Source organism: Vulpes lagopus, chromosome 19 (genome assembly GCF_018345385.1).
Source record: "Vulpes lagopus strain Blue_001 chromosome 19, ASM1834538v1, whole genome shotgun sequence".
Lineage (NCBI taxonomy): Eukaryota > Metazoa > Chordata > Mammalia > Carnivora > Canidae > Vulpes > Vulpes lagopus.
This window is the reverse complement of record NC_054842.1, coordinates 4,926,971-4,936,993: the sequence shown is the minus strand read 5'-3', so window position 1 is coordinate 4,936,993 and position 10,023 is coordinate 4,926,971. Positions and strand designations below refer to the sequence as shown.

General features: G+C 40.6%; 1 long non-coding RNA gene across 1 annotated transcript in view; it reads right to left on the bottom strand.

Annotated features, from left to right (window-relative positions):
* Window positions 1–1,663: 1,663 nt before the first annotated feature.
* Window positions 1,664–10,023, bottom strand: part of LOC121478530 — a 54,538-nt gene continuing 46,178 nt past the window's right edge. The window contains exon 4 of the long non-coding RNA XR_005984510.1: window positions 1,664–1,810. This is a non-coding gene — a long non-coding RNA (uncharacterized LOC121478530). The remainder of the gene's footprint in view (window positions 1,811–10,023) is intronic.

Here is a 10,023-nt window from a genome sequence, read left to right as displayed (position 1 = left end):
GGAAGGAGCCTCAGTGTCTTTCGACAGATGATGGATAAAGATGATGTGGTCTATATATACAATGGGATATTACTCAGCCATTAGAAATGATGACTACCTAACTTTTGCTTCAGTGTGGATGGAACTGGAGGGTATTATGCTGATTGAAGTAAGTCAATCAGAGAGGGACAATTATATGGTTTCACTCACACAGGGAATATAAAAATTAGTGAGGGGAATTATAGGGGAAAGGAGAGAAAATGAGTTGGAAAAATTAGAGAGGGTGACAAAACACAAGAGACTCCTAACTCTGGGAAACAAAGGATTGCAGAAGGCAAGGTGGGCAGGGGGTTGGAGAAAACTGGGAGACAGGCATTGAGGGCACCTATAGGATGAGTCAGTATGGGGTGTTATACTGTATGTTGGCAAATCGACCTTAAATAAAAACATAAAAAAAAGAAACACCATCATTATCATTTTCTTGTAAATAGTCTATGACTGTTTTTATGCTACAAGTGCAGAGCTAGTAATGACAAAGTAAACCATGTTACCCACAAAGCATGCTACCCACAAATATTCACTACCTAGCCCTTTGTAGAAAAAAATCTCCAAGTTTAAAACATGGGCAAATCCTGGATAAAATATTCAAAATATATTTCTAAAGAAGGGATGATATGGCAAGAAAATTAGCCAGAACTGACCAGAAAAAAATAAACTCACAAAAATAAGTAAACACTTAAGCCAGTACACGATCCAAGGTCATTCCTTTCTCTCTGAACATAAAGGATCATCATTCAGTAGGATCTATAATCAATGACTCCCACAAAATCCTCCACCAGGCAGACCAGCAAAGAACCTACCCCACAAAGTATGAACTTAGCCTCTATTAACCTTTTTTCTGGGAAAGGGAAACAAGTATCTCCTGAGAATTCATAACCACAATCAACCCTCAGGCAAATCTGAGGCTAGAATTCATACTCACTTTGTGGCATGAAAATACCCGGGGCAAGAATTTAAACTAGTTGGGACTGGAATATTCCCATGATTTAGAAAAAGCCGATGTGTGTCCTCTCTGGAAAAATGTACCTTACTTACCATCTTAGTTAGAATTTTAAATGTCCAGTGACAATGTTTAAAGGAACATGAGCTCATAATCAAAAATCACTTAACAAATCAGAAAAGTTTAGAGATACTCAGCAAAGAACAAAATCATTTCTACAAGTAATAGCAGTAATAATAATACTAATAACAGCTAACACTTGTGTATGTTACTGTGTGCAAGATATCCCAAGAACTTTACATATACTTAATCATTTAATCCTTAAAGCAATCCATTGAGTAGTAATTTCTTTTAAGCCCGTGTTCCAGATGAGTAAAATAAAGCACAGTGTCCTCAGATTTTAAAATGATTAGCATTGGAATCCAAAATATTTATTACATTTAAAGAAGCGAGTGCTTAAAATTATAAATCTGAAAAAAAATAAAAAATAAAAAATAAAAAAAATAAAAAAAAAATTATAAATCTGAAAAATAACCAGGAATTTAGAAGAAAGATTCAATGAGAATTTATTCAAATGAAAAATATAATAAATGAAAGTAAAAACTCACAGATTAGACACAGCTGAAGCAATAATTATTGAACTGAAAATAGTTCCATAATGAAAAGAGAATAACAACAGGAAGATGAATGTAAAAAAGTTTCTAAAAAAATAAAAATAGGGATGTCTGGGTGGCTCAGTTGGTTCAGCATTCAACTCTCGATCTCAGTTCACGTCTTGATCTCAAAGTGGTGAGTTCAAGTCCCACACTGGCTCCAGGCTTTGTATGGAACCTACTTACATAAATAAATAAATAAATAAATAAATAAATAAATAAATAAATATTAAAATAACAATGACAATATAGCAAAAGATTAATAGTATGGATCAGAGATTAAGAGATATAGAAAATAGAGCAATGAGAATGAAGGCATGCCTACTTCAAATTTTAAAAGAAGATAATGGCTTGGTAGATGGATAATATTTAAGGAGATAATGACTCAATACTTTCCAGAATTGAGGGAAAGCATGAGTTCTCTCATCCCTAATCTGAGTGGGATAATTAAAAAAGAACCACACACTGAGATACCGTATAATGAATCTGCCAAACACCAAGTAATAAGACAAAGCCTTTCAAGGCACCCAGAGAAAAACAGCTTACCTCTAGTGTCATAGCACTTAGGCTAATGAATGACTCCAAGCAGCAATAATGGGATCCATTTAAAGCTCTGAGGTAAAAGAGCTTTCAATTGGGAATTTTATTACCATCAAGGCAATATTTAAAGAAAAAGGGTTAGATGAAGACGGTTGCAGACAAATAAAAACTGGGTTAGTCTCCAACAGACCTTTACTTCTGAAGTATCTACTTTAGAAATAAAAGTAAAATTATTTCAGACAGAAGATTTGATATTTAATCAAAATAGTGAGCAAAGAAAATGGTAAATATCAGGTAAATCTAACAGCATTTAACTTATAAAACAATGATAACAGTGATCCATTTGTGTCATAAAATATAAACAAGATACAAAAGGTTATTAAGTAATAATATTATGTAAATTCTGAAAGATATCTGGAATTATGTACTCTAACTTTCTTATATTTAGGGAGGGGAAATCAAACTTACTAATTTTAAACTTTGTTAAATATGTAGTAAAAATTTCTAGAGTAACCTATTAAATAATACAAATAGAATGGAAAACTTCCAAAATAATAGCAGAAAATTGATGGAATAACAGGGGAGGGACCTCACTCAATACAAAAGAAAAATAAACTCAAAAGTACAGGGGCAGAATAGAATGGTAGTTACCAGGAGAAGTAGGAATGGGGCTAGAGGAACAGGAACAGCTTCGACACTGCGATACATGCCGAGGACTCCTTCTGCAGGGAGCCTCATCTTAGGGAAGAAGGAAGAGCAGAACATAGGACAACTGGAGAGTTTGTCCCTTTGCTCTATGGGGCATACACAAAATTAAACATTTTTACGATTTGGAAGGAGACGCCAAGGAAGAGAAATGGTAGATGAAGACTGAGCAAAGAGAGAAAGGAAAATTATGGAGAACTGACCCCTAGATGGGAAACAGGACAAGAAGAAAGCAGGAAACCATCTTTCGGAACAGTAAAGGTGACCAACAACAAAGAAAGATGTGGCACACATCCATTTTCCCACTGTCTTATGCAGTGACCCAGCATATGACTTATCCTCACAAATTATAGCACAAATAGAATCCAGAGGACAGAGCATGAATTTAGAATAAGCATGAATCTGGGTTCTGATTCTGACTTTCACACGCCGTAACTGAGCACCGTTAGGAAAGTAATTGAACACTTCTGATCATCTGTTTTCCAGCCTGTACATGGAATCGTGATCCCAGACCCACACTGCTTGTGAAGATCACATGTTGAAAGCATAGCAAAGCCCGAACATACACCTTTAACTTTCTCCCTTCCTGCACAGGCCCCACTCACCCAATGGGCTCTATGGCATTAGGGAAATGATGACACTTTTCCAAGTTCTAGGCTCTTCATTTTTTTAAAAGATATATTTATTTATTTAGAGAGAGAGAGAGAGAGAAAGAGAGGGAGGCAGAGACACAGGCAGAGGGAGAAGCAGGCTCCACACAGGGAGCTGACGTGGGACTCGATCCCGGGACTCCAGGATCACACCCTGGGCCGCAGGCGGTGCTAAACCGCTGCGCCGCCGGGGCTGCCCTAGGCTCTTCATTTGTAAAAGTGCAGCCTGGACTAATGGAATCCCCAGGTTCCTTTGGGCTCTGATGTTCTAAATACTGACAGGCCTCAGGAATGGCTCCAGTCCATGACCTGCCAAGCATTTGAAAGGACAGTGTGTACAATGGCAGAAAAGGCCCAGAGGGAATATTCTGAAAGCTTGTGGGAATCTTGAACAATGCTGCTCATGAGCCAAATGTAGAAGCAGGAATCACAGAGCCTTTTAAGGAAATAAGGCCAAGTGGTAACTTAATGGTGACGTTTCTGAAGGAGGTGCTTTTCTAGAAACTTGACAATCCCTCTCTGGAGCTGAAAACCCAATAGGCTACCATGGCCCATTCCTTCACTCATCCGGAAAAATATTTACTGAGTACCTGTTTTATGCCAAGCACTCTGTTAGTATTGGAGACCTAACAGTGATCGAAATAGTCAAATATCATTGTTTGAGCAGTTAACATTCTCGTAAAATATGTATCATAAAGTAATCAGTGTTAAGGAGAAAACATAAAGCAGAAGCAAGGGAGAGCCTGTGGATGGATGCTGGTGTCATTTTCAAAGGATTGTCGGAGAAGGCTTCATTGAGAAGGTAGTGCTTAAGTAAAGGTCTGAGAATAAGGAAAGTAATGGCCTTGAGGAAATAATTGCCAAGGCAGGAATGTGCTAGGCATGTTCAAACCCCAATTCAGGAACATCTGCCAGGGATACAGTGCACATCACTTATACGAGACTCCTCTCTAGATATTTGCAGGGAGCTCAGCTAATATCGTAAGAAAATATTACAAATCAACTAGATTCAGGGTCCCATGTGCCTCCTGCCAGCTGTCTCCTTGCTGCATACAGCCATGGGTCACCTGCAATAAACCCTGAAATCTACACTGAACTACTGAAAGCCTATGTAGCCTCTAGACATGGTCTCCTCAGCACACATACTTTTTATTGGTTTCCTTTTCTTTTTTTACAGGATAAAACTATTAGCTGAAAACTCATTTTTGTTCTGCTGAAGCCATTTCCCTATTGGCATTATCCAAATCAGACTTTAAAACGACTTTCTTCAGAGAATAAATTCCGTAACTCTGCACTGCTACCCCGTCACCAAGATTATTTATTCCTACATAACAGTGACCCCATAACTTGCATTTTCTCTCTCTCATTCTTTCTTATGCTCCTAATTTTATTTTTGCTCCTAGGTGACATATTTCAGGCAATCTTCTGGAGCCAACAAGAAGCTAATTTTGAGAAAAGGATGTAAAAGTGTTAAAACACATTCATTATGAGCACAGGGGTGTCTATTTAAAATGCTGATGTTCTGTTACCCACATGATGTAATTGAGAGGCTATAAATCTGGAACGATGAATTTCCCGTTAAATTCTCACGGCACATTCTGAATTGACCAGCCTAAGGTAGTGAATTCTTGCCTCTGTCAGGAACTTACATTGCTTTCCCATGGCTCTTCACAATTTTCAAAACCTTTTCATATGCCTTAATTTGCTTCACATGGCTCCCTCCCACACAACTGACCTCCTAATCCCTAAATTCCATGGACAGTCTGGGTTTTCCCTGATTTTGGCCTACCTGCCGCATTTGAAGCTCTCCCACACTTTTTCCAGACATGTTCTCTGCTGTGCACTCAGTAATGTGATTCTATCCATTTTCTCCCCATCATTCTCCTTGCCGGGCCTCAATAGGTGTCTCAACATACTCAAGTTTTGGTACTCCCCAAGACTCTGTCCCAGCCCTCTTTGCTGTGAGATCTCCAAACCCTTTTGCTGGTTTCCCTGTTGTGCCTATGCCAAGGTTCCCTCACAGCCTCCAACTTGATCATTCAGTCCCTACTGATCAAACTCTGGCTGTCCAGTTGTCAGGAGGACCTGTAGCCCCAATAAGTCCATTTCATGAACTATTCCCTTTGCAAACTTAGATATATTCTCTGTAATCCTTGCAAGAGATTATCACCTTCTCTTTAATACCCTGCTTCAACAAATACAGACATGTATAACTGCAACATTCTACACTGCCATTTTTCTCTTGTACTAAGGTTTTGAAGTCATCAATGGTTTTGTTTATGTGTGTTTTCCTAGTGCCTAGCACGCAGCTCAATAAATGTGTATTGACCAATGGAAGGAAGGTAGGAAGGAAGGAAGGAAGGAAGGAAGGAAGGAGGAAGAGAAGGAAAGAGGGAAGGAAGGAGGAAACATTTTATCTTCAAAACCATTCTGGGGGATCCCTGGATGGCTCAGTGGTTTAGTGCCTGCCATCGGCCCAGGGCGTGGTCCTGGAGTCCCATGATCGAGTCCCACATCGGGCTCCCTGCATGGAGCCTGCTTCTCTCTCTGCCTGTCTCTCTCCCTCTCTCTCTCTCTCTCCCTCTCTCTCTCTCAGTCTCTCATGAATAAACAAAATCTTTAAAAAAAAAACATTCTGATTTAAAAAAAAAAAAACATTCAGAGAAATTCAAAATTTGCCCAGATCCCACAGTTAGAAACTGCAATTCCCATGCTCAGATTTCAAATGACCAGAATTTGCCCCTATGCCACAGAAGCTTCAGTCACTTTTTCTTCAGTTATCCTGGAAAATGACATGGGCACTTTTTTAAAAAAGATAAACCAAGAAGGATAATTCCCTTGACCTATAGCTGGGCCAAGGCTTTTCACCTGGTTTCATCCTGCACTTCCTCAGCTTGAGAGGCAAAAAGTGTGTTGATCTCACCAGTCAGCAGAAACTCATCAAAGCATTTCTCAGAAAAATCCTATAGCTTTCGAAGTGCCAGACATACCCAATTCCATAATTGTTTCTAGTGTACGATTCCAGATGAACGAGTCATGAAATGCAAGGCTGTGAGCATGGCTCACTCCTGCCACCGTGGACCCTGGGACTGCAGGCACTGTTTTCTGTTTTCAGAGCCTTCTAAGTTGCATGATCTTCTGTCCTATGGAAGCAGCCGCATGGCCAGATCCCATGGACAAAAGGCAGGCACTGGCAGTTTCTGCCCACTAGAGCTCTCCTTGATAGTGGGTGAGGCCAAGAGGATGAGTATGAAGCCAGAAAGGGAAGAAAGACCTTGCTCTGCCCTGCTCCTCCTGGCTGCCTACTCTGGCCTGCTTCAAGATGTTTAATGTGTCTCATGAAGGGTTGGTCAGGAGTCCCAGCAAGCTCAGCCCCTTGCTGGTCAGTCTCCTGATTGGGGGCTTTACCTCCCTATTGGCAAGAATTGGTTGGAAGGGGAGGGCAGGAGGGCATAGCAGGGTGCTGCTGGAGTGTTAAGGCTAAATTTTTAAAGCTCTGCCTCCCACCAGGCTCCTTCAGCTCTGAAGAACTATCTCTGTTGGAGGCTGTGTCAACAGGGCATGTTCAGAGCTAGCTATACCTTCTAGAAAGGATTTGCCTTTTGGTGGAAAGAAATGTAATCATCTGCTGACCTGCAGCTGCAGAGCCTTCTAATTCCACCTCAGTTTTTGAACCAAGGCCATGCTCTTCCAAAGTAGCTCCAGGTATAGTAAGTGTCCCAGGCCTTGGACCTTGTAGTCCAAACATGACCTCCTCTAGTGCACAATCCTTGTTCCTGAGCTACATTTTGGGTTGGCTAAGATGCTATAAGATCTGCACTAGGGTCAAAGTCTTCTTGTCCTTTACTCTTTCACAGACTTTACACTCCAACCCAGCAAATCTCTTACACTCTTGACTCTGCTTCAGCTCCTGTTTCCAGAAGAATCCAACTGACTCAGAAGTCTTACTTGGCTCCGCCAGTGATTTTTATTCTCTTTTTTTCTCTTTGATGAAATTTTTACTCTCTATATTTCATGATATTGTTTCTCTGTCTATTACTATACATCATTTAGAGGTGGAGTGTGGCATAATTGGGGAGAGAAGTGATTTTCAAATGCAACTTTTGATTCTGTTTACTAGAAGAGAAATTACTTCACTAAGATCATCATTCAGACAAAGGTTCTAAACTCGATACTCATTGTTTGGTGTCCAGTTGTGCACGTGTGAATGCAGGCCTGAGCTCTAAAGGACTACCCTTACAATGCCACTTCCAAATTTTCTAATTGTCAGCCCTTGTAGCTCACTTCTGGGGAAAAAATAGATATAGACATAGATATAGATATAGATATATAGATATAGATATAAAAGGTTTAGGGCATTTAAATATTGGTTCTTAAGATATTACTGACAAAAAAATAAGATTAATTACGAGAGCAAGTGATTTTATTTTTCTTTCTAGAGACTTTCGCTCACAATCCATTCTCACAAGAGAACTCCTTTGGTGATGAGAAAGTTGAATGGAAGGAGGAGGACAGAAAGTACCTATGGCAGATTCATGACTCACCATTGTAATGGATGCTGTTGATTCCACCCAGCATCCTTTACCAGGCTGTGTTCCCATATAAACTTATGTGAGTAATGGAGCCCTCTCCTCTGAAGAAGGGTTGTGCACTGAACTACAGCTGCCCTACAACCAGTATGGGCTACAACTAATGGGTTAGCAATATAGAATGTGAAAACTGGTCCCCTTACCTAAGGTAAGTCAGTTCTTTGTATCCTATAAAATCTACCTATAATATCCATGGTAATGGCCATTTCATTGGTGAGACTGGTAAGAAATTATAATTAAGTCTGCCTCAATTCACTTTACAAGAAATGTTAATTTGATTAATCTATCCATTTAATACATATTTCTTAAGGTTGCACTCTCTTCATAAGGCTGGGCACAGTAGGGATATCACACTTTTGCTGACTTCACACCATTCCAGTTATCTATTGCTGAGTGACAAACCCCTCCATAGGCAACTGGGCAGCTTGAAACATGACATTGATTTTGCTCATGAATCTACAATTTGGGCAGAAGCTGAAAAAGACAATGCACCTCTGTTCCACGTGGTAGCAACTGGAGCTACACAGAGGCTGGGGTTTCTTGTCAGAAGTTTCTCATCCTCATAATCTAGTAGTTGATGCTGGCCATTGGTCAAAACCTCCCCCAGGACTCTGGCTGAAATGAATACACACAGCCTTTCCTGTAACCACATGGCTCCCTCAAACCATGGTGACTGGGGTCCCAAAAGGACCAGGCAGAAGTTGTGTCATCTTTTTATGACATCCTAAGAAGTCTCAGAGCATCACTCCCACCACAGTCCTGGCTCACCCAGATCCAAAGAAAGGAAAGAGATGCCACTGCTCAGTAGAGACATTTCATTGTGAAATACCATATGGGATGAGATATATATGGATGCTATCAACTTTTGGAAAATACACTTTTCAACAAGCAGATAAGAGGCAGAGCCAAGGCTGTGTTAGGATAATAAAAGGAAACGTGTGTGCAAAGGGCCTTGCACACTGCCATATTCTCAGCCGACCTCTGCCCCATACTCTACTATTTCTTCCAAGTAAAGCAAAACCTCTGGAGAATTCACACAATCTTTTGGGCTCAGTAGAGAGAAGAGATGGGAGAAGGGTCCCTATTTCAGCAAGCATGTGCATGCCCACTTTCCCTGCCACCATGTTGCCAAGGCCCTCCATGACCTAGAGGGGAGCCCTGGCTGAAAGGAGACTCCCAAATAATCCACAAGGGTCCCCTAGAGGGATGACAGGTATTTTCCCCCACCTAGGCCTTTGCATATGCCACTCCCCACTATCAATCCTCTTTTGCCTTGGTTCTTCATCTGAATACCCACTACAAGTCCTGTAAGATTCAACTTATCCTGAGTGCTGAATTTTCAGGAGCTTCCTCCGGGCTTCCTCTCTTTTCTTTTTTCTCTTTTTTTTAATAATAAATTTATTTTTTATTGGTGTTCAATTTGCCAACATACAGAATAACACCCAGTGCTTATCCCTTCAAGTGCCCCCCTCAGTGCCCATCACCGATTCACCCCCACCCCCCGCCCTCCTCTCCTTCCACCACCCCTACTTCATTTCCCAGAGTTAGGAGTCTTTATGTTCTGTCTCCCTTTCTGATATTTCTTACCCATGCAGTCACTCTGGAAAACTTTGTGGAGGTTCCTCAAAGAGTTAAAAATAGATCTGCCCTATGACCCAGCAATTGCACTGTTGAGGATTTACCCAAAAGATATAGATGCAATGAAATGCCAGGACACCTGCACCCCGATGTTTCTAGCAGCAATGTCCACAATAGCCAAACTGTGGAAGGAGCCTCGGTGTCCATCGAAAGATGAATGGATAAAGATGTGGTTTATGTATACAATGGAATATTACTCAGCAATTAGAAATGACAAATACCCACCATTTGCTTCAACGTGGATGGAACTGGAGGGTATTATGCTGAGT